This window comes from Scyliorhinus torazame, chromosome 11 (genome assembly GCF_047496885.1).
Source record: "Scyliorhinus torazame isolate Kashiwa2021f chromosome 11, sScyTor2.1, whole genome shotgun sequence".
In the NCBI taxonomy this organism is placed as follows: domain Eukaryota; kingdom Metazoa; phylum Chordata; class Chondrichthyes; order Carcharhiniformes; family Scyliorhinidae; genus Scyliorhinus; species Scyliorhinus torazame.
Window position 1 is genome coordinate 120,209,472 of NC_092717.1, and position 25,717 is coordinate 120,235,188.

The following is a 25,717-nucleotide window of genomic DNA, read 5'->3' on the forward strand; positions in this document are numbered from 1 at the left end:
GGAGGTCGGTGACCAGTGGTGTCCCGCAGGGATCTGTTCTGGGACCTCTGCTCTTTGTGGTTTTTAGAAATGACTTGGATGAGGAAGTGACAGAGTGGGTTAGTAAGTTTGTGGATGACACAAATGTTGTGGAGTTGTAGATGGTGTCGAGAGCTTTTGCAGGTTACAACAGGACATTGAGAGAATGCAGAGCTGGGCTGAGAAGTGGCAGATGGAGTTCAACCTTGATAAATGTGAAGTGATTCATTTTGGAAGGTCGAATTTGAATGCTGAATACAGGGTTAAAGGCAGGATTCTTGGAAGTGTGGAGGAACAGAGGGACCTTGGGGTCCACGTACATAGATCCCTCAAAGTTGTCACCCAGGTTGATAGGGTTGTTAAGAAGGCGTATGGTGTGTTGGCTTTCATTAACAGGGGGATTGAGTTTAAGAGCCGCGAGGTTTTGCTGCAGCTTTATAAAACCCTGGTTAGACCACACTTGGAATATTGTGTCCAGTTCTGGTCGCCTCATTCTAGGAAGGATGTGGATGCTTTGGAGAGGGTGCAGACAATATTTACCAGGATGCTGCCTGGACTGGAGGTCATGTCTTATGAAGAAAGGTTGAGGGAGCTAGGGCTTTTCTCACTGGAGCGAAGAAGGGAGGTGACTAGATAGAGGTGCACAAGGTGATGAGAGGCATGGATAGAGTGGATAGCCAGAGACTTTTCCCCAGGGTGGAAATGGCTGTTATGAGGTGACATAATTTTAAGGTAATTGGTGGAAGGTATAAGGAGATGTCAGAAGGTTCTTTACGCAGAGAGTGGTGGGTGTGTGGAATGCACTGCCAGCAGAGGTGGTGGAGTCAGAGTCATTAGGGACATTTAAGCGACTCTTGGACAGGCAGATGGACAGCACTAAATTGAAGAGGTGTAGGTTAGGTTGATCTTAGATTAGGATAAATAGTCGGCACAACATCATGGGCCAGAGAGCCTGTACTGTGCTGTACTGTTCTATGTGTCTATTCACTTGGAAGGTTATCTTAATTGGGCCACTTTAGTTGCCATAATGCAATTTAGTTGCATGCAATCATCCTCAACAGACTGGGCAAAAGGTAGAACCCTGGGGTGCTTGTGTTATCCGACCAGAGCAACGCATTTGCTGTCGTTTCTGGTGTCCCTGACCGCCACAGTTCCAGCAAGTGCAGCACCATTGTGATTCCTCTCCCTTGTCCTCAGGGGAGGTGTCTCGCTGGGCTTTGGTGCTTCTTGGCCAATGGGTTCGATCACAATATTGCTCAGGTGGCATCTGGGTTCCATAGGCCCTGCTCTTGGGGGAAGTCAACACTGCACACATCATAGTCCATGGAGCCCTGGAGTTCCTGGACCCTTTTCTATGTGTATTCACGTGAAAGGTAAAGTTTTATGGCCCTTTTAGGTCCAAGGCTGGTTCTCCCAACACTTTCCATTGGGTCACCATATTATTAATGCCACACACTAGGAGGTCTCGCAACATCTCCCCGAGAGATGGGCTGTAGTCACAATGCTCAGCCAGCTTACGAAGGCGCATCAGGAATTCCGTGCCTGATTCCCCCGGGGCTCGCCCAGCTGCACACAAACATTGATGCTTTAGGGTTGTAATGATTTGCTACAAACTCTGAGTTCACTGAAGGTCTTTGAATCTGGGATTGTCGGGTAGGTAAGGCCTTTGGAATGAAATGAAAATGAAAAATGAAATGAAATGAAAATCGCTTATTGTCACAAGTAAGCTTCAAATGAAGTTACTGTGAAAAGCCCCTAGTCGCCACATTCCAGCACCTATTCGGGGAGGCTGGTACGGGAATTGAACCATTCTGCTGGCCTGCCTTGGTCTGCTTTAAAAGCCAGCTCTTTAGCCCGGTGCTAAACCAGCCCCTTACACTGGAACCTGGCACCCTGACAGTGCCAACTGGCCAGCCTGTCAGTTCCAGGGTGGCAGTGCCAAGGTGCCAGAGGGTGAGCTGAGGGCTAACTACCCTGTCCCTGACCACCCCGGGGTTCCCAATGGTCTGGGAGATCCCCCAGGTGCCGTTACGCCTGGTCCATGTTTGTGTGAACCAGTATTAAACGGGGCCTCGCTGGGGTGGCCCTTAATTCCAGGGCGCTGGGGGAATCCAGCTCAGACATATTTAAGTTCACTTAAATATGCTGATTTGGATCTCGCACAATGTGGATGAGATTCAGATTTTGACGTCTTGAGATCCGGTTGAACCTCATGAGACGTCCCGAGAAACTCTAATCTGCCAGAGGCCTCTCACAAGATGCAACGGTCTCATTGTGAGTCAGGCGTGACAAGACCGGCAAATCGTGCCCAAAGTCTGCAAAGTCACTGTTGCTCCATTATTGGCAAGTAGACCTGTAACCCTGACAGGGTATGACCTTTGCCAATGGCTGTGTGCTTGTTGCTGCTCCTCCCATCAAAACCCCTGACTCCTCAGCAACTTGTCCATCTCTCTGCAACTGTCCCTGTCCGTCTGCTCCATTCCTGTCCTTTTCCAGCTGATCTCCTCCCGCTCCACCTCCTCCTCTTCTCAATGGAAAAGGTGCCTCCTGTTTTGTGGGTTAGTCTAATAGCCTATTCTTTATAGGAAAGGTTTCCCTCTACACAGTAATTATAGTCTGATTCAGGCATGTTATTTCAAAACAACTTTATTAACACTATATACAGGATAGGCTACAAGGTAGGTTCATCTGTCTTGAGCACAGCTATTTCATCTTCTCTCCAGAGTCTTTGTCAATTAACCGCTGATCGCACAGCTACATCATGATATACATCACTAACACATGACCATAACTATTAACTCATCACCATAAGTATATATCACACCTCCCACAGAATGAACAATGTCCATTGGGGGTGCCATTTTACACCATAATGGTGCTGTGCTTTTTGGACCCTCAGCTGAAGAATAGCCCTGCATCTGATCAGAGGTATATCTGGAGAAGACTTTTCCAAAATAATTAACTCTCAGCACCCTTTCCTGCTAAAGTCAAGCATTGACCTGCCTCCAACCTTTATATCCACACTTTCATCAGTTCCTGAAATAAAATGTGACTTCCACTGGCTGTATTTCCTGTACATCCACCTTACCAAAGCTTGGGAAATGGTTTATGGCATCAATTTAGTTGCAAACTGGAGTTTAGGTACTAATTTAAAAATGGCAGGAGGGCTTCCGATTTCAGAGCCCCCCCCCCCCCCGCCCCCCCACCTACCATATTATTATATTTTTTAACAAACAATTTTATTGAGGTATTTTTGGCGTTGTAAACAGTAACAATATACATTAGTGTGCAAATATCAATTGCAAAAACATAGTGCAAATAACAGTTCCTCTCTCACAAATAGACCCGTCTATTCTTCCCCCCTACTCTACACTATTCTACCCCCCCTCCCACCCGCCCCCCTCCTCCTCCCCCCCGCTGACAATTAGTGCCCGCGAAGAAGTCGATGAATGGTTGCCACCTCCGGGCGAACCCCGATAGTGATCCTCGTAAGGCGAACTCGATTTTTTCCAAGCCGAGAAAACATGCCATGTCTGACAGCCATACTTCGGTCTTTGGGGGCTTTGAGTCCCTCCAGGCCAACAGTATTCGTCGCCGGGCTACCAGGGAAGCAAAGGCCACAACGTCGGCCTCTATCCCCTCCTGGACTCCCGGGTCCTCCGACACCCCAAATATCGCCACCTCTGGACTCATCGCCACCCTTGTTTTCAGTACCCGGGGCATGACGTCTGCAAATCCCTGCCAGTACCCCCTGAGTTTTGGGCACGCCCAGAACATATGGACATGGTTCACTGGTCCTCCCGCACATCTAGCACACTTGTCCTCCAGTCCAAAGAATTTACTCATCCGGGCCACCGTCATGTGGACCCGGTGAACTACCTTGAACTGAATCAGGCCGAGCCTGGCACATGTTGCTGTTGCATTTACCCTCCTCAGAGCGTCTGCCCATACGCCTCCCTCCAGCTCCCCACAAAGTTCCTCCTCCCACTTGATTTTCAGTTCCTCGGTCCCTGTGTCCTCCGCTCCCATAAGCTCCTTATAAATATCCGATACTCTCCCCTCTCCTACCTCTCCCCTGGAAACTACCCTGTCCTGGATCCCCCTTGGTGGAAGGCATGGAAAGGACGGGACCTGTCTACGTACAAAATCCCGCACCTGCAAGTACCGAAAGTCATTTCCCCTTGCCAGCCCGAACTTCTCCACCAGCTCCCTCATGCTCGCAAAGCTCCCTTCCAGGAACAAGTCGCCTATCCTTCCCACCCCCACCCTCCGCCACGCTCGAAACTCGCCGTCCATCTTCCCCGGGCAAAATCGGTGGTTGTCGCATATTGGGGACCAGACCGACGCTCCCACTTCCCCCGCGGGCTTCCTCCATTGGCCCCAAATCCGCAGAGCCGCCACCACTATAGGGCTGGTGGAGTATCTGGCCGGCGGGAGCGGCAGAGGAGCCGTGACCAGGGCCGCCAAGCTGGTGCCCCTGCACGATGCAGCCTCCACCCGCTCCCAAATCGACCCCGTACCCACCATCCATTTCCTTATCATGGCTATGTTAGCTGCCCAGTAGTAGTTGCTGAGGTTCGGCAATGCCAGTCCCCCCTCGTACGGTTCTGTTCCAGCATCCCCTTCTTTACCCGCGGGGACTTCCCCGCCCAAACAAATCCCAGGATGATTTTATTGATCCTTTTAAAGAAGGACCGCGGAATGAAAATAGGGAGACACTGAAAAATAAACAGGAATCTCGGGAGGATGGTCATCTTCACCGTCTGTACTCTCCCCGCTAGTGACAGCGGGAGCGCATCCCATCTCCGGAACTCGCTCCTCACCAGCCTAGACAAGTTCAACTTATGCATCCTGCCCCAGGCCCGCGCCACTTGTATCCCTAAATACCTAAAACTTTCCCCAACCAGCCTAAACTCCTGACCCCTCGCCTGAACCACAAACATCTCGCTCTTTGCCATGTTCAGCTTGTACCCCGAAAACCGGCCAAATTCCCCTAGGATTTCCATAATCCCGTCCATCCCTGCCACTGGATCCAACACGTACAAAAGCAGGTCATCCGTGTAGAGCGAGACCTTGTGTTCTACCCCCCCTGACCATTCCCTTCCATCCCCTTGCCGCCCTCAGAGCAATTGCCAGCGGTTCTATGGGCAATGCAAACATCAATGTTTACACCCCTGTCTTGTCCCATGGTATAGCCGAAAATACTCAGATGTCGTCCTGTTTGTCCTTACACTAGCCTCCGGGGCCTGGTATAACAGTCTAACCCAGTCCACAAAGCCTTCCCCAAACCCAAACCGTCCCAGAACCTTGATGCACGATCAATTGCACAAAGACTAAAGTTGGTTACAACTGTGGCTTTATTACAGTCAGATGCGTGGCCTCCTGCTGCAGCTGGCGAAATGGCAGGGCACTGGAGGTCATGCATATTTATACAGTTCTCTGTGGGCGGAGCCAGCCGGCAGGAGCCGGCGAACCTGTAGTGCAGGTCCTACCTTACAGCTCCTATTACAGTGGTTCACCACTTACCTCCCATAAATAGTCCCACTCCACCCGGTCAAAAGCCTTTTTGACATCCATTGCCACCACTACCTCCACCTCTCTGCCCTCCAGGGGCATCATAATCACATTGAGTAGCCTTCTTAGGTTGGCTACCAGTTGCCTGCCCTTTACAAACCCCGTTTGGTCTTCCACAATCACGTCCGGTACACAGTCTTCGATTCTGGACGCCAGGATCTTGGCCAGTAGTGTAGCGTCAACATTAATCAAGGCGATTGGCCTATAGGGCCCACAGGCTTCCAGATCTTTAACCCGTTTTAATATCAGCGAGATGGTGGCTTGCGACATCGTCGGGGGTAACACCCCATTGTCCCTTGCCTCGTTAAACACCTTAACCAGCACTGGCCCCACTATCCGCCAGAACTTTTTGTAGAACTCCACTGGATACCCGTCCGGCCCCGGGGCTTTACCCGACTGCATGGCCTTCAGGCCCCCCATTACTTCTTCAGCCCTAATCGAGGCCCCCAGCCCCTCTTCCAACCCCCTGCCCACCTTTGGGAAGGTCAACCCATCTAAGAAGTGTCTCATCCCCTCCGGCTCCGTGGGGGGTTCCGAGGTATACAGCTTGCTGTAAAAGTCCCTGAATGCCCTGTTCAATCCTGCCGGGTCTCCAACCCGGTCCCCTGCCCCGTCCACTACCGTCCCTATTTCCCTGGCCGCCTCCCTCTTCCTACGTTGCTGTGCAAGCATTCTGCTGGCTTTCTCCCCATACTCATACATCTTGCCTTTCTGAGCTGCTCTACGGCCTTCCCAGTGGATAGCGCCCCCAGCTCCGCCTGCAGTCTCCGTCGTTCCCTAAGTAGCTCTGCCCTCGGGGACTCCGCATATTCCCTGTCCGTCCGTATCATCTCCTGAACCAGTCTGTCCATCTCCGCCCTGTCCGTTCTGTCCCTATGGGCTCGGATTGAGATCAGTTCCCCTCTCACCACCGCCTTCAGCGCCTCCCAGAGCACGCTGCTGAGACTTCCCCTGTATCGTTGACCTGCAGGTAGTTCTGCATGCATTTCCCCACTCTCTCTCACACCCCCTCATCTGCCAACAATCCCACCTCTAACCTCCATTGTGGGCGCTGGTAACTTTCTTTGCAGACCTGCAGGTCGACCCAATGTGGAGCATGGTCCGAAATTGTGATCGTTGAGTATTCTGTATCCCTCACCCCCTCCAAAAAGTCCCTACTCATAATAAAGAAGTCAATACGAGAATAAACCTTGTGAACATGTGAATAGAACGAGAACTCCTTCCCCGTCGGCCGACTGATTCTCCAGGGGTCTACCCCCCCCATTTGTTCCATGAACCCCCTCAGTTCCCTTGCCATTGCCGGGATCCTGCCCGTTTGGAGCACGACCGATCCAGGTCGGGATCAAGGACTGTATTAAAGTCCCCACCCATAATCAGCTTGTGCGAATCCAAGTCGGGTATTTTCCCCAGCAGCCTTTTGATGAAATCTACATCATCCCAGTTTGGAGCGTAAACATTCACTAGGACCACCCTCACCCCCTCAAGCTTACCCCGGGCCATGAGAAATCTACCAGCCCCATCCGCAACTGTGCTGTCCGCCTCAAATTGAACCCGTTTGTTAATCATGATCACGACCCCTCTGGTCTTAGCGTCAAGCATCGAATGGAAGACCTGGCTAACCCAGCCCTTCCGTAATCTAATCTGGTCCGCCACTCTCAAATGTGTCTCCTGCAGCAACATTACATCCGCCTTCAGAGCCCGTAAGTGCGCGAACACACGTGCCCTCTTGACCGGCCCGTTTAACCCTTGAACATTCCAGGTGATCAGCCATCCCCCCCCTGTGCCGATCAGCCATCCCCCTCCTTGGGCCCACCCCCTGCCCAAGTGCCGCGCATCCCCTGGTCTGCCTCTTGGCAGCTCCCACCCCCGACCTCTTCCCTGTTACCTGGTTCAGTTCCTTCCCTCATCAGCAGATCATCTCCACCCCCCCCCCCCCCCCCCCCCCCCGCCCCCCAGCAACAACCCCCTGGTAACCTAACCCCTGCCACATACTGGCTGTATACACCCCCCCCACCTCGCTCCCACTAGCTCAAAGCAGCTAGACTGGTGACTCTCAACTCGGTACCACCATGTCTCCCACCTATTATCCCCCCCCCCACCCATCAACACAACTTCCCCAGAACAGCCCTATTCGAGCAATCGCTCTGGGACCGAAACAGAGAGAAAACAAACAAAGAACAAAGCTCGCCCCCACAATAGTGCAATTCAAACTGTGTAATGAGGTGGGCGCTACCACCCACCCCCCTCATAACATTACCAGAAAAATAGCAAAAAGAACCCGTACAGCCCCCCAGCACCCAATAACTTAACCTTTAACTATGACTTTGGCTTTAACTTTAAAACTTTCAAACAGGCAAAAACAAACACAAGAACACCCCAAATTTTAAGTAAAAGAACATGCTGAACGACATCACTAACACGAAGGGCAATCCCCAAACAAATGCAAACATCCCTTGAAACACTCTAACTTGAGTCCATGGGTCCTCAGTTCGGCGCCAGTCCATGCCCCTTAGCGAAGTCCATCGCTTCCTCCGGGCAGTGGCGGACCTACATTTTTGGGGCCCTGAAGCTTGAACTGTTATGGGCCCCTTTGCAACCAGCAACGAGGTCTGGGTAACCACTGTTATCTTCTTCACTGGGGTTGTTCCACGACAGATCACCACAAATCTTTTTAAAGTTTAACCACTACATCTCAGATTTTGATTAAAATTGCTGTACTGGATTATCTCACATGTCAAAGTCACTGGTGTGAATAAAAATTCCCTATGCCTTATAGTTTTTGAGTTATGGGGGGGGTGAAAATTAGGGAAATGTTATATACATGCATGATGCATTATAGAATGATGAAATGAAACATAGAAACGACCACAGTCAATATAATATTTTATTTAAGACACCTATGAGAATATATACTACATGAAGCACATTTTACAAATACTCTTTTTTCTGTTTTTCTAGCAACATATTCAGGTACAGTTTTGTCATATGAGAGCTTCCTTACAATGTCATTTTCTAGAGACAATATGCATAAAGAATTTAAGCGCTCTTCAGTCATGGTAGACCGAAATTTGTTCTTTATAAAGGATAGCTTTGAAAAATTCCTTTCTGCTTCACAGCTCGTGATAGGCATTGTCAAGTACAGCTTAAGCGCAGTAGTAATATTGGGGAACACTTCAATTAGGTGTTGCTCACAAATAAACTGAAGAACTTCTGTGCATTGCATTTTAGATGCCGTGCTTTCTTCTGTGTTCTGGGATTTCCTAAGGTGCAAATATTCTTTGAAATGATAACACTTGTTTACTAATTTGTGGTCAATATCATCTTTGTCATACGATATTATAAGTTTAATACTGTCCTCATCAATTTCAGAATTGTTCACCAATTCTGAGAGGAACTTGAACCTTTTTGCAATCTGCTCATATGGGTCAATCCTCTTGTGTAACTGGATTATCAAGCAGTCATAGAGTTAATAGAGAACTTCTATCCTAAATTTGTCAGCTCCTCTCAAAGAAGCAATACCACTTGTTCCATCTGAAAATTTCCTTGTAACAATGCGTTTGGAAGCATCAGAATAACTTGAGGTGATATCTTCACACAAACCTTTTGCTTCTGAATAGTGTGCAATCCTATCGGCTGAATTTTCTCTGAGTTCTTTAACAAACGAAAGTAAAGATGATAGCAGAAGATAACCTTCAAATACATCAAAACCAGGGGTTTGGAGTTTCTTACTTGTTTTGTTGAAACGCTCCAGACAAAACTTCTTCCCAAATGACTGTTAAAATAGCATATTCTAGCTTTACCAACTTGTGGTATAAATTCTTTGCATCTCGTTTACATTCAGGCTTGTCTTCTGAGTCTTCAAAAATATGTTTGAGTGTTTGTAAAATACCCATATGTCCATTTTAATTGCCTGGACTGCTTCATAGTGTGCAGACCATCTAGTTACACTTAAGCTCTTTAGAGAAAAATGTAGATTGCCCTGTGTGTTTAAAATCCCCCATCTTCATGGAGATCCAGAAAAGAAAACATACAGCTCCTGCAAAATGCTAAAATAGTCAACAACTTCAGCTACAGTAGACACTGCCTTTTCTCCAACAAGGTTAAGTGAATGGGCTGCACATGGTAAATAGTCTGCGTACCTGGTAATGTTTTTAAAGAGTGCTTGCAGCCCTTTCTCTGAGCCCTTCATGTTAGATGCTTTATCGTAGGACTGACCACGGACAGCGAAAACAGCGCCGGAGGAGAGAGCCGGGAGATTTAAAAAGCGCGGGAGGAGAGAGCCGGGACAGCGAAAACAACGCCGGAGGAGAGAGCCGGGAGATTTAAAAAGCGCGGGAGGAGAGAGCCGGGACAGCGAAAACAGCGCCGGAGGAGAGAGCCAGGAGATTTAAAAAGCGCGGGAGGAGAGAGCCGGGACAGCGAAAACAGCGCCGGAGGAGAGAGCCGGGAGATTTAAAAAGCGCGGGAGGAGCGAGCCGGGACAGCGAAAACAGCGCCGGAGGAGAGAGCCGGGAGATTTAAAAAGCACGGGAAGTGAGAGCCGGGACAGTAACAACAGCGCCGGAGGAGAGAGCCGGGAGATTTAAAAAGCGCGGGAGGAGAGAGCCGGGACAGCGAAAACAGCGCCGGAGGAGAGAGCCGGGAGATTTAAAAAGCGCGGGAGGAGAGAGGCGGGACAGCGAAAACAGCGCCGGAGGAGAGAGCCGGGAGATTTAAACAGCGCGGGAGGAGAGAGCCGGGACAGTGCTGGGAGAGGTGAGTGCACAAAAGGTGTGGCAGGAGTGCCTTTAGTCACGGGGTGCTGATTGGAACAGAGTGCATCTGAGTTTAGGTGAGTGACTGAGTTCGGGCGAGTGGCAAGACAGGGCTGTGTTTTTGTTGGTGTTCGGGTTTATCCTTGAGGTTCTATAAAGAAAATTAAAAAATATATATTTAAATTAATTAACTAGTTGAATATGGCTGGACAGGTGATGTGCTGTTGCTGTATGATGATGGAACTGGTGGATCCCATTGAGACCGTCAGTGACCACATCTGCAGCAAGTGTTGGCTGCTCGAGGAACATCGGCTCAGAATTGATGAGCTGGAGACCGAGCTGCACACACTGCGGCACATCAGGGAGGGGGAACATTACCTGGACGCTTTGTTTCAGGAGGCAGTCACACCCGGTAGAATAAGTACTGTTAATTCGGACAGTGGTCAGGGACAGAGTGGTGTGACTGCAAGCGAGGCAGGTAGGGGGATCCTGAGTTTAGGAGTTGAGGAGCCTCAGCCCTTGACCTTGTCCAACAGGTATGAGGTACTTGCTCCCTGTGTGGATGAGGAAGAGGGCTGTAGGGAGGATGCGTTGGCTGACCACTGTACCATGGTACAGGAAGCCATTCAAGAGGGAGGAGCAAAAAGACAAGTGGTAGTTGTAGGGGATTCTATAATATGAGGGATTGATGGCATCCTTTGTAAGCCAGATTGAGAGTCCCGCGTGGTATGTTGCCTGCCCTGTGCCAGGGTGAGGGACATCTCTGATCGGCTTGAAAGGATTTTGGAGAGGGAGGGGAAGGATCCAGTTGTTGTGGTCCACGTTGGGACTAACATCATAGGTAAGACTAGGAAAGAGGACCTGTTTGGGGATTATCAAACACTAGGGACTAAATTAAAGAACAGGTCCTCCAGGGTTATAATCTCTGGATTACTACCCGGGCCACGTGCCAATTGGCATAGGGTTGAGAAAATTAGAGAAGTTAACACGTGGCTAAAGGAGTGGTGCGGGAAAGAGGGATTCCATTTCATGGGGCATTGGCATCAGTACTGGGGCAGGAGGGACCTGTACTGTTGGGACAGTCTTCACCTGAACCATTCTGGGACCAGTGTTCCAGCGAATAGGATAAATAGGTTGGTCACAAGGACTTTAAACTAGAAAGTTGGGGGGGAAGGGAAATGTAAAGCTATGGACAGTATAATGGTTAATGGAGATCAAGGCAGCAGGTTACGTGACAGGTTATTATGTAGAGACATGGGTTCAAAGACAAGGAAAATTAGGAGAAAGGGGAAGAGGAAAAATAAATTGCGTAAAGTTACTGATCAAGGTGTTAGGATTCATAACAAAGACATAAAAAACAGCATCAGTGTATTTTACCTGAATGCTGATCGTATACGAAATAAGGTAAATGAATTGATGGCGCAAATCATCATGAATGACTATGATTTAGTGGCCATTACTGAAACATGGTTAAAAGATGGTCACGACTGGGAGTTAAATATCCAAGGGTATCAGACTATACGAAAGGATAGAATGGACGGTAAGGGCGGTGGTGTAGCTTTGTTGTTTAAGGATGGCATCCGGGCAATAGTAAGGGATGATATTGGTACTATGGAGGACAAGGTTGAATCAATTTGGGTGGAAATCAGGAATAGTAAGGTGAAAAGGTCACTGATAGGAGTAGTCTATCGGCCACCAAATAGTAACAGGATGGTAGGGCAGGCAATAAACAAAGAAATAACGGATGCATGTAGAAATGGTACAGCGGTTATCATGGGAGATTTTAATCTGCATATCGATTGGTTTAACCAGGTTGGTAAAGGCAACCTTGAGGAGGAGTTTATAGAATGTGCCCGGGATAATTTCCTGGAACAGTATGTAATGGAACCTACAAGGGAACAAGTGGTCCTAGATCTGGTCCTGTGTAATGAGGCAGGATTGATTAATGATCTCATAGTTTGGGATCCTCTTGGAAGGAGCGACCACAATATGGTGGTATTTAAAATACAGTTGGAGGATGACAAGGTAAAATCAAACACTAGTGTTTTGTGCTTAAACAAAGGCGATTACAATGGGATGAGAGAAGAACTAGCTAAGGTAGACTGGGAGCAAAGACTTCATGGTGAAGCAGTTGAGGAACAGTGGAGAACCTTCCGAGCGATCTTTCACAGTGTTCAGAAAAGGTTCATACCGACAAAAAAGAAAGACGGTAGAAAGGGGAAAAATCAACCGTGGATATCTAAGGAGGTGAGGGAGAGTATCAAATTGAAGGAAAAAATATACAAAGTGGCAAAAATTAGTGGGAGACTAGAGGACTGGGAAGTCTTTAGGGGACAACAGAAAGCTACTAAAAAAGCCATAAAGAAGAGTAAGGTAGACTATGAAAGTAAACTGGCTCAGAACATAAAAGCAGATAGTAAAAGCTTCTACAAATATATAAGACTAAAAAGAGTGGCTAAGGTAAATATTGGTCCTTTGGAAGATGAGAAGGGAGATTTAATAATAGGAGACGGGGAAATGGCTGAGGAGCTGAACAGGTTTTTTGGGTCAGTCTTCACAGTGGAGGACACAAATAACATGCCAGTGACTGATGGAAATAAAGATATGATAGGTGAGGACCTTGAGATGATTGTAATCACTAAGGAGGCAGTATTGGACAAGCTAATGGGGCTAAAGGTAGACAAGTCTCCTGGCCCTGATGGGATGCATCCCAGAGTGTTAAAAGAGATGGCTCGGGAAATTGTAAACGCACTAGTGATAATTTATCAAAATTCACTAGACTCTGGGGTGGTCCCAGAGGATTGGAAAGTAGCAAACGTGACACCACTGTTTAAAAAAGGAGGTCGGCAGAAAGCGGGTAATTATAGGCCGGTAAGCTTAACTTCGGTTGTAGGGAAAATGCTGGAATCTATCATTAAGGAGGAAATAGCGGGGCACCTGGAGGGAAATTGTCCCATTGGGCAGACGCAGCATGGGTTCACAAAGGGTAGGTCGTGCCTGACTAATTTGGTAGAATTTTTTGAGGACGTTACCAGTGCAGTAGATAATGGGGAGCCAATGGATGTGGTATATCTGGATTTCCAGAAAGCTTTTGACAAGGTGCCACACAAAAGGTTGCTGCATAAAGTAAAGATGCATGGCATTGAGGGTAGAGGATTGGTTAACTAACAGAAAGCCAGAGAGTGGGGATAAATGGGTGTTTCTCTGGTTGGCAACCTGTAACTAGTGGGGTCCCTCAAGGATCAGTGTTGGGCCCGCAGTTGTTCACAATTTACATAGACGATTTGGAGTTGGGGACCAAGTGCAATGTGTCAAAGTTTGCAGACGACACTAAGATGAGTGGTAAAGCAAAAAGTGCAGAGGATACCGGAAGTCTGCAGAAGGATTTGGATAGGTTAGGTGAATGGGATAGGGTCTGGCAGATGGAATTCAATGTTGCCAAGTGTGAGGCTATCCATTTTGGGAGGAATAACAGCAGAATGGATTATTATTTAAAAGGTAAGATGTTAAAACATGCTGCTGTGCAGAGGGACCTGGGTGTGCTGGTGCACGAGTCGCAAAAAGTTGGTGTGCAGGTGCAACAGGTGATTAAGAAGGCTAATCGAGTTTTGTCTTTCATTGCTTGAGGGATGGAGTTCAAGACTAGTGAGGTTATGCTGCAATTGTATAGGGTGTTGGTGAGGCCGCATCTGGAGTATTGTGTTCAGTTTTGGTCTCCTTACCTGAGAAAGGACATATTGGCACTGGAGGGAGTGCAGAGGAGATTCACTAGGTTGATCCCAGAGTTGAGGGGATTAGATTATGACGAGAGGTTGAGTAGACTGGGACTGTACTCAATGGAGTTTAGAAGGATGCGGGGGGGGGATCTTATTGAGACATATAAAATTATGAAGGGAATAGACAGGATAGATGCGGGCAGGTTGTTTCCACTGGTCGGGGAAAGCAGAACTAGGGGGCATAGCCGCAAAATAAGGGGAGGTAGATTTAGGACGGAGTGTAGGAGGAACTTCTTCACCCAAAGGGTTGTGAATCTCTGGAATTCCTTGCCCAGTGAAGCAGTTGAGGCTCCTTCTTTAAACGTTTTTAAGAAAAAGATAGATGCCTTTCTAAAGAATAAAGGGATTCGGGGATATGGTGTACGGGCCGGAGAGTGGAGCTGAGTCCACAAAGATCAGCCATGATCTCATTAAATGGCGGATCAGGCGCGAGGGGCCAGATGGCCTACTCCTGTTCCTAGTTCTTATGTTCTTATATTTTCAAGTGAAAGCTTATGTTCACCCAGGACTTGTTGTATTTTATTGAACAAGGTCGTGGATGAATGGTTTTCTATCGGTAAAAATGTTAAAAATCTCTCACAGGGTTTCCATTATAGCAGTATCGAACCACAATTACCAGCTGGTCAACATGTGTCAGGTCAGGCATAGAGTCAACAATAATATAGTATTTGGTGTCTAGGTTGTTGATTTGATTCACAATTTCATCTTGCACATGTTTTCCCATGATTTCTATTAATTCTTCATATACGGGTTTGGATAGGTAAGTAGCATTTACTTTTTCATTTTTACATTTCTCGAGATATTCATGTACAAATGGGTCGAACTCTGCAATAAATTCAATGGCCCCCATGAAGTTTCCATTATTTGGTGAGCCCCACTTCTCCTCATGACCTCTAAATGCCAAACCTCTTTCACTTAAAACTTTATAACAGCTACAACTTTTTTCAGTACTTCAAAATAGTACTGTATGGTTTTTTTCATCTGTTCTTCAAGCTGCTGATCCACAGCTTTTTTATTTGACTTTCTTGTTATCCAACACAACATCGCCCTCTTATGTTCCATGCTGATCTTCATGATTCTCCAGAGTTCTGAGTACATTCATCCAGTCAGAAAACCCACTTGTTGTAAGTGATGTTTGGCATTTAGAAAAGAGTTTGCAAACAAAACAGTATATACAGCCTTTGCTCTTTGAGTAAACTAACCAGGATCTCATCACAGTCTGGCCATTTTTCAATCTTTTTTCAAAACATTTGTTTGAGAAACTTCTGTTTCGCTCCTTGTAAACCCTGCTTGATTCGGTATGTACATCATCTGGTTTTTTATTTTGAAAAAAACCTATGTGTTGCATTAAACAATTCTGTATGAAATCATTATCAACTGTTATGGGCCAGTTCTCGAAGTCACTGTATTCTTTGAAATCACTGAATTTGCTTCCTGTTTCATGTTTCTGTTCAGTCTCTGCTTGTTCCTCGGTACTTTCATGTTGACCACTGTGATCGTCATCTGTCTCAAAAGCGTCAACAGTGGGTTGAATATTGCTAGAAAGAGCTCCCACGGTTTGTGCACTGGCTTCAATGGTGTTTGCTTGGTTTGTTTCAACTGTAGGTGTTGACAAACTTGACATTGCAAAATAGTTTGTTAGTTTTTGACATTTAGAAATTTTGTCAGATCGCTTTTCATTGAGCTTGCGTTTTTGGTCTTCACTTAAGTACTTTTGTGAACTCATTGTTATTCCTCTAGGGTCTTGACCTCTGTTAAAAAGGGAAAACAATTACATTAGCCACAGCAGAACAGCCAACTTACTGTGACACTCCACCTTTACAACATCTGTGCTACTGACTCTCAAACTTTGGGATTGTTGAAATATATACAACAAAAAATTAATCAATTTGAGTCGTGCAACTATTGTCGCATGCTTTGAAAGGAAAACATTTTAGGTCTACTTTCTGAGAAAGGTTTTTTTTTAAAAAACCCTTCTCAGAAAGTAAAGCACCATTTTTTAAGATTTATAATAAATAAGCTAAATAGGCTAAACTAGGCTATGTTCAAGCTAGCCTTCGCTAGGCTAGACTAAGTTAGGCAAGACTAGGCCACCAAAACTCATAGGCTAAGGCAATGTAACACAATTTAACCATTATTTGAACACTTTTCATAATAAACACCTGTAATTTAACACAAATTCACCATTTTATTACTTTTTCATAAATACTTGTAATATAGTATTAGCCTAGGCTATGCAGTCGTAGCCTACCTTCTGTTCACCTCTTCATAAAAACAATAGGCTAAGGCTAATCTAACACTAGTTCACCTTTATTACTTACCTTAATTTTCTAAATATAACATTTATTTTTGAGTAGGGGTAATTAAAATATTGTATCCTTATGAACACTTTATTGAAATAAATTCTTGTCTAAATCGCTATCACGAGTGCTATCAGGTTGAAAATTCACGTTAGCATTGTCATTGCCTTTTCAACGGCTCCCCTTTTTTGTTACGACACGTCATCTACTGTTTGTATTTCTGTCATAAATGTTAATAGTGTTTTAAATTATTCATAATTGTTTTATATTAAATATATTTAGAATGAAAAATCCTTAATTTGAACGTTTTTTCGTTTACGGCTAGCCGACATGATACTTTAATAACTTTTTAATTTTTATTTTAACTATTATTTTGTATTGAATTACACTATATTATTAATATTATTATTTTTTAAAAAACCCTTCTCATACAGTAGACCCAAAATTTTTAAGCAATGTGGACTGAAGTCGCTTCTGGGGCCCCTCGGGATTAGGGGCCCTGAAGGTTAAGCTTCATTAGTTTCATAGTAGATCCGCCCCTACCTCCGGGTCGTCAAAATAATGTTGCTATTCCCGGTATGTGACCCAAAGCTGCGCCGGAAAAAGTAGCCCGAACTTGACCTTTTTAAACAGGATGTCTTTAATTTGTCTGTAGACTGCCCTACTTCTGGCCACCTCCTGACTCAGATCCTGATAGATGTGCAGGACACTGTTGTTCCATAAGCAGCTCTTCGTGTTCTTGGCCCACTGTAGGACCCGCTCCTTGTCCACGAATCATGGAACCTGACCACCATCGCCCGGGGGGGGGGGGGGGGGGCGGGGCGCCCCCCCCCCCCCCCCCCCCCCCCCCCTCGTGGCTGCCTCGCCTGCACTCTGTGTGCCCTGTCCAGCTCCAACGGACGCGGGAAGAAATCATCCCCCACCAGCTTCTGCAGCATGTCTGCCACATATGCCGTGGCATCCACTCCCTCGGCCCCCTCCGGGAGCCCAATGATTCTCAGATTCTGCCGGCGAGACCTATTTTCCAGGTCCTCCAGCCTGTCCATCAGCCTTGATTGTTGCTCCTTCAACTTTCTAATTTTCACGTCCGCTACCGTTTGGAAATCCGCCTGCTCCTCCACTGTCTTCTCCAATGCCTGGACCTTCTTATCCTGGGCATCCAGCCTTTGGCAGTAGCTCCACCGCTTTCTGAAGCAGTTCCAAATTATCCCGCTTCAGTGCTGCAAAGCTCTCCTTCATGACCTTCAGCATGTTGTCCAGTGCTGTTTGGACCGTCCGTTCCGTGGGCCGTTCGTCGGCCATCTTTCCTCCCATTTGAACTTCCACATCACCTTTGTTCAGCCCCTTCTTTGCCTGTTTTCGCTCCCTTCTACTCTTTAAGTCCATACAACTCTGTATGGATCCAGATCTACAGTGCAGTTGTTTTCCCCTCCAGCGCTTAAAAGTTCGAAAAAGTCGGGAGAACAGGTCTAAAAGTCTGACCGGCGTGAGAGCCACCAAATGCGCAACTTACTCCCTCATAGCCGCCACCGGAAGTCCCGCCTACCATATTATTGCAGACAAGCGCAATGATGTTGGGTTCATGGCCTGATGTAATCTCGTCGGATTTACCGTTCTGCGGGACTATGGTAATTCCACATTGGCCACATAATATTCCACCATTGGCTTGGTCAATGCATGGACATATTTTCTATAACAAACACAGAAAATGCTGAACAATCTCAGCAGGCCTGACAGCATCTGTGGAGAGAGTAGGGAGCTAACGTTTTGAGTTTGGATGACTCTCCGTCAAAGCTCTGACAAAGTCATCCAGATTCAAAATGTTAGCTGTCTGTCTCTCCACTGCTGCTGACAGACATGCTGTCCAGCATTTTCTGTTTTTGTTTCAGTTTCCAGCACCGCAGTAATTTGCTTTTACCTATTTATTATGATTTATTAACATGCTTTTATGCCCTTGGTTTCTTAAAATAGCAATAAAATGTATCTAATCATCTATCATTTATCTAGTTATCTAATCATTCTATAAAACATTTATTATATTGTACTTTGATAGAAGATTCTGTGATTACATATGATTAAGAGGTGGTTTGATCAATTAGGGTTCAGTACTTGAATCAGGAATGTATTTATTTGAAGTTAATCATGTGTTAGCTGTGCTTGCAGCTCATGCTGATGTCATCAAAATCTCTTCTTTCCCAAAGAAATCACTTGAAAATTCCCAAGAGTGTGGTACCTTCGCAGAACATTTGTTTTCTTTCCCCTGAAGAGCAGCTTTCAAAGTGAAATATTTTAACAGGTGAGTGCATAAGCTATAACAACAGCCCCTGGTGTCTGTTTGCTGGTGGGTTATACTCTAATGATGCACTCATTCTTGTTTCCGTGCTTCAGTGAGAAAGTTAGAATATGTAGTAAGATTAATTACTGCTGTTAACACTCCAAAACTGGTCACTGTTCAGTGCGGCTTCATATGAAGTACTGAGATGGCTATTGGATAGAAAATCAGACTGGCTCCTCCACCAGTTTGAAATTCCTTTTTCCCATTTTCCGCAATGGGCTCCACTTAGGTGATAGTTTACACCCAGGAGTAAAGGGGGGGAAATGCCTGTACTTTTCAGTGTTTAGGATCAAGGAAATAGGAGTAGAATGTTCAGACCCTCGAACGTGTATCATCATTTCATTAAATCATGGCCTCATCGCTTTACTCAATTTTACTTCATACCCCTCAATGCCCTCACCTAACAAAAATCGATCAAACTCAGTCTTGAGAATTTCAATTGAGTCAGAATGCACAGTCTTCTGGGAACAAAATTCAAGTTTCCAATTTGTGTGTTAAAGTGCTTCTTGATTTTACTCTTAACTGGGTTAGCTGTAAGATTAAGATTATGGTCCCTTGTTGTCGATCACCGTTTTTCTGTTTATACCCAACTGAATCCTTTTATTATGTTCAAAACTTTGGGCAAAAACCTCAGAAAAGCATTTCCTTCGGACAGCTGCACCTGCTGCTCATCTTCTTCCAGAGTGATGCCTTCTGACCATTGGAGAATTGCAAGCTGACACCAAAGCCAATGGACAAAATTCTCTGTTTGGGAGACTTAAGGGCGGGATTTTCCGGGGTCCCAGCTATGTGTATCCCGGCAGTGTGCCGTTCGCTGGCTGCGGGAATCTATCTCCCGTCGCCTATCAATGGGATTTCCCATTGTAACCATCCCACACTGCCAGGAAACCTGCTGATGGGGATACCAGGGGGTAATTGATGGGATGTATGTCGCCCTGTGGCCACTGGCGGATAACAGGCCGCTGTTCGCCAACAGGAAGGGCTACCACTCCATGACCATTCAGGTGGTCTGTGACCATCAGATGAGGATTCTGCACGTCTGCGCCCTATACCCTGGCAGTGTACATGACTCGTTCATGTTGGGACAATCTGTGATCCCCGGCATGTTCGAGAGACCCCCCCCCCCCCCCCCCGGCTGCGGGGCTGGTTGCAGGGCGACAGGGGTTACCCGTTGCGGCCGTGGCTGATGGCGCCTATCTGGAGGCCACAAACCGATGCGAAGAACCCATTGCGGAGATGCCCATTGTGCGACTAGGGGTGTTGTCGAGACGTGCTTTGGGGTCCTGAAGATGCGCTTCAGGTGCCTGGACCACTCTGGAGGGGCCCTCCAGTACGAGGCAAGGAAGGCCAGCCACATTGTTGTGGTCTGCTGCGTCCTCCACAATGTAGCCCAGCAGAGGGGCGATGTGCTGGAGGAGGATGAGGAGCAAGGGCAGGCCTCATCGGACGAGGAGGATGAGAGGGAGGGGGACAATGAACGGGACATGGGGCCTGGCTAGGCATGGAAGGCCGCACTACGCTATCGGCTGGGTCAATGAGAACGGGACACATTAGTCGACACACATTTCGCCAACAAGGGGGGAGGGGGGTTGCTCGGCAGGGACACGGACACCACAATACCACACCCCTTCACCACCGAACACCCTCACCACCCACACCACCGAACCACCCGCATGCACACACCCCTCCATTATATATACCTGTGGCACCAAGCATTGGGTTGGAAGTGACAGCAGGTCTGGTCCTTGGGATGGAAGATGATAACAGCCCATTCTGCGATGTCCTCCATGTTCCACATTGTTAGACAATGTCTGACTCATGCCCACAGTAGCACCTTCCACCTGGGTGATCACTGCATGCGAGCTGGCCAGTCCATCACATGGCCCTGTTTAATCGCTGGGGATGGGTCAATGGAGATGGTCGGGGGAGGGGGAGGGGAGGGGGCTGCACGGTCCACCCACTGGGCCTCACTCATCCCCTATCCTTTACTCCCAGTGGCCTTCACTGCCTGCCCCAACCCAACCCCCATCAGACAGAGCACAAAGGCAGTTAAAACTGTGATTTTAACAGGTGTTTAATGTGAAGAGGTATATACAGTCAGTGCTCTTGTCCCTAGAACTAAACTGTGCCCTGCACCCGTGCCAACTTAACTGGTGTCTAACTTTCTGGCCTTACCACTATGTCTTTGTGGTTCCCCAGAAGGTACAACAGGAGTGGAGGCGACTGCTGAGACTCCTGCCCTGCGACTAGGATCCCCGTTGGTACTCGTCTTCTAGGGCGGACAGACTTGGGTGGGCCCGGCTGCTCCTCGGGTGTCCTGGTTGGCATGGTGCCACCGTGTTCTGCCGGCTGCCTACCAGATGCACCAGGGACAGGAGTGGGGGAGAGTCTGAGGTGCTGCGGTGTTCTGCACCTCCCCTGTAGGAGTCACCGGCACAGGCCCCTGCAGCTCCTCCTCCCTCGGGGTGCCCGATGGGCCCCGGGCTTCGCCATGGGATGGGGTTGCAAACAGAGCCAACCCCTGAGGCCCTCCCCGACACCTGGCACTGTCAGTCCTGGATGCCCGCTCTGGTATGGACAAGGGTCTGAAAGTTAGCAGCCATGGAGCACAGGGGGTGGACCACCTCCCTCTGGGACTGGACCACCTCCGTCTGTGTCTGTATGACGCCGGTCAGCTCTGGGCAATGCCGCCGATACTCTCAACAATGGCCTGCTGTGACTGGGCCACACTGAGGAGCGCGGCTGCAATGTCCAGGTGGCTCCGGCACATGGTTGGCTGTGAGAGGGCAGCCCTGTCCTGGGCCACGGCCCCCACCTGCACAGAATGCCCAGGCCTTGCACAACCTGGCCCATGTCCAACACCATCGCCCCCATTGCCTCCACTGCGGACGCCACCCATGCGTTTTTGGCCTGGGTGGCACGCATGACCGGCACCACTCCATGCTCCTGCAGGCGGTTGGACTCCTCCACCTGTGCCTGCAGGTTCTGGAAGCCAGGCGTCATCTCCTCCTCTAGTCCCTGGGTCTCTGACTGCACCTGCACTATCGGTGGGACTGAATCTTCCAGGAGCCCAGGACCAGTCTGGGCGACAGCTGGTTGCTGGGGCCGGGCTGCCCTCCGACCGTCCGGCCCCTCAGCTGTTCCTACCTCCACCTGCTGTACCGGAATGGCTGTGTGGTGCGCAACAGCTGTTGTTGTCTATGGGCAGAATATTATTGCTTCCAATGGTGGGTTTGCAGGCCTGTAAAATTCCTCAGGTAGCCTCCCTGCTGCCCTCCCACTCATCTTTGACCTATCTGCAATTTTACAGGAGGTGTGAGTGAGGCCTAGGGCAGTCTGCCCTCCCTCATCTCAACTGAGGCCTTAAGTGGCCATTACCACTTCCCGCTCAGCCTCAATTTTGAGGGTCAAGTGAAGTCCTGGTAGATCGCACTGTCTGGGCCTTGGGAGGAAAGGGATTGTGCGCCCCTTAAGACCTGTCCCCTCCGGGCCTCACTTTCCCTCTCTGCCAGGAGACATCCTTTGCACTTACCTGGTCCTGGACTCTGGGGCTAAAACTTTGGAGACTTTTTGTCTTCCCAGTCCTGGCCACTGCTGTCACTAATGCTGCTGGAACCACAGAGCAGCTGGCCAATCAGATTGGCTGGCAGCTGGCCCCAAGAATTAATGTTTGTTAAATGATGGTGGGGTTCCTGTGAGTGGCAGGAATTTGTTCCCCACTGACTTTCGAGGTGCCTGGGCATGAAAGTCCCACCATTGGAAAAATTCTGCCCTATTTTTAATTTAAGAAAGCCTCTGACACATATCACAAAAGGTTGGTGAACAAAATTGAGGATCATATGAGTATCAGTGTCAGTTTGGATAAAGAAACTTGGCTTAAGGATAACAAAACAGCAAGTTGTTGTAAATGGTTGTTTTTCAGACTGGAGAATGGGAGACAGTGGTGTTCTCTAAGCGTTGGTGCTAATATCACTGCCTTTTTGATTATATCACTCGGATATTGAATCACAACATATACATTTTTTTAAATTTGTCAATGGCAACAAACTTGGAGGTATGACAAACAATGAGGATGTTACTGATCAACTGCACCAGCACACCTATAGGCTAGCAGACCAGACAGACAAATGGCAGGTAGAATTTAATCTTGTAAAGTGTCAGGTGATGCATTTTGACAGAAGGGATAAGGCGCGGCAATGTACACTTGATGGCACCATTCTAAGGAGCGTGCAGGGAAAGAGGGATCAGGGATTTGTGTGCATAGATCTTTTAAAGTGCAGGAAAAATTGAGGGACTAATTAGCAAAATATATGGAATATTGGGCTTCATAAATATAAAAAAGAAAATAGAGGTAAATAGAGATATTGAGTAAAAAAGCAGGGAGGTTATGCCAAAATTTATAATGCTGTGATTAGGACACAGCGAGAGTATTACTTCCAAATCTGGCTACCACACTTTAGGAAGGATGTGATGATCCTGGAGAGGATGCAGAGATTTACAAAAATACTGTCCCAGGGATGAGGGAATTCAGCTAGAAGTTACGTTCATTCATCTTGGAGCAAAGGAGGTCGAGGGGGAGATATGATAGAGCTTTACAAGGTTATGACAGATTTAGATCATTTAGTTCCATTAGCTGAGCATTCAAGGTCTAGGGGATATTGATGTAAGATTTTGGACAAGAGATAAGGCGGGCTGTGAGGAAGAACGTTTTTATGCAGCAAGTAGCAGTGACCTGGAACAGCTGGGCTGCCTGAGGGCGGTGGAAGCGGAGACGATCAATAAAGCTGAGACAATCGATGATTTGAACAGGAAATTGAATAGATACTTGAGGGAAATAACCTTGCAGGGTTAAGGGGAAGGGGCGGGGGGATGGGACGACAGAGAGCTGGCATAGGCTCGACAGGCCAAATAACCTTCCTCTGTACTATAATGAGACTATAACTGTAAGATGAACAATTTAAAAAGTATCCATGGCTTGTTTACTTACCCTGGTTGAAAAACACTTAACTGTAATGTCACTATGAATGATTTTGTAATCTATGGCTGTAAAATGCTATCCTTAATAGTGAAAGATTAAATGGGCCTCAGTGGGATCACCTTATTAAAATGTAATCATTTTGGTTTTGCAACATTAATTACCGGTACAATGTGCTACTGTAAATATCTTTTTTAATATGCAACATTTTGCTGTTGTTGCTAATCGGCACCGGAGTCGCCAGTAATGTTGCCAATTAATAATGATGCTCTTTAGAGTTGCCAGGTATCAAATGATACCACCACAAGGCTTTACCGGATATCGATCAAAGGACCACACAACCAGTTAGTCAGTTCAAGTTCAAAGGTGGTTTATTTACACGCAAGGGTTACTTCGACACGCAACACAAAATACTACAAGTCAAACTACACCTAACAACTACAATAACCTATACTTAACTTCAGGGCAACCGGCTCTATGCAGATGGACAAGGCCTTTGTCTGGATCTTGCGTGGCTCGGTGGAAGATGTGGCTCTGTTTCTGCTGGGCTCATCCGTCTGGTAGCGATCGTTGGTCTTGAACTGGTCTGTCTGGTCATTATGCTGCACTTGGGCTGGCATAGGCCGGATCCAAGAGAGACCGAGCACATGGCTGTGTCTCTTCTTATCCCTCTGGGATTTTGCGCTCTCTGGGGCGGTCCTTAACTTGGCCCCAATAATTCGACAGGCTTCGATCACTGCCTTCGATTTTGGCCAATAAAGGGGCGGGTACATTGATGGCTGGGCGTGTCCTTAGCGGTCATTGACCTTGGCTGTTTGGGCTCCCTGAGTAAAGGGAGTGGCGCCGATTAGTCTGTATTTGTATCGGTTACCTGAGTACAGTTCTTTTGTTCTGAGGAAATGGGCCATTAGAATGCAAATGAGCGGGGTTTTCGATCGCGTCTAGCTATCTGGGTTGCAAATACACACACAAGCTCTGGGTCTGTCTGAGTCTTGGGTTTGCCATAATTCCCATGGTCCTTTGCAGGTGGCCATCTGTGTAACAGCATACATATATTAAGATTGATATGTGAATACAGGAAATCCCACATGAATTTATTTGTTTGTTTCCATTTCAAAAGGAAGATTAAAGTAATAATCCAAATATTACCTTGTTAAGCTCCATGAAGTTTCCTGGAACGAAGAGAAGAGAAAACACTCAGGGTGGGATTCTCCGTTGGTTGACGCCGAAATCGAGAAACGCGATTGGGTGAAGAATAGGTTCCGAATCCAAAATCGTGGTGGGTGCCGATTTGACACCAAATAATAATTCTCCGTCACTTCGACAGTGGCGTCAATGTGGTCCAGAATGCTGGTACAATAAACACTGTTTGCATATCATTAGTAGGCCCGACCAGTTATTCCCCGGGGTCTCCGCAATTCCTTGCCTTCGATGGACTGAGTTCCCGATGCCGCGGTTCACTTCTGCTTTTAAAAATCGTGAAACCGGTGTCATGGCTGCTGAGTGAGAGAGAGGAGGTTCGGAAAGTGTCCGACAGCACCATTGTTTCCTGACAGTCGTGCCGTTGGTCGGGGGCTTCTGCTAGGGCCAGGGGGAGTAGCAGGGATGGCCAGGAGGTGGGCTGTGGGGCCGGGGTGGACGGGCTGCGGAACACCGCAGCCAGAAAGGCAGCCATGCAGCTGCGCACACTGTTGACAGGGCCACAGGCCGTATAGATGTCCCCCCAGGCCATCCCACTAGGTGCCCTCTGGCCGCAGGCGGCCCATCAGCTATATGGACGTGCTCCAGCCCAACCAGTGCCACCTTGTTGGCTGAGATGAGTGTGTGTGGAGCTTATAATGTGCATATGCGACTGCAGCTTGTCAGCCTCCTGAGTGTCGATCATGGACCAGGCGAATCCTGCACCGTTTCTCATTGGAATCGATTGTGTTCCCCATGGCGACGGTACTAGCCCCTCCACAGTTGCTGTATCCATTCCAGATTCT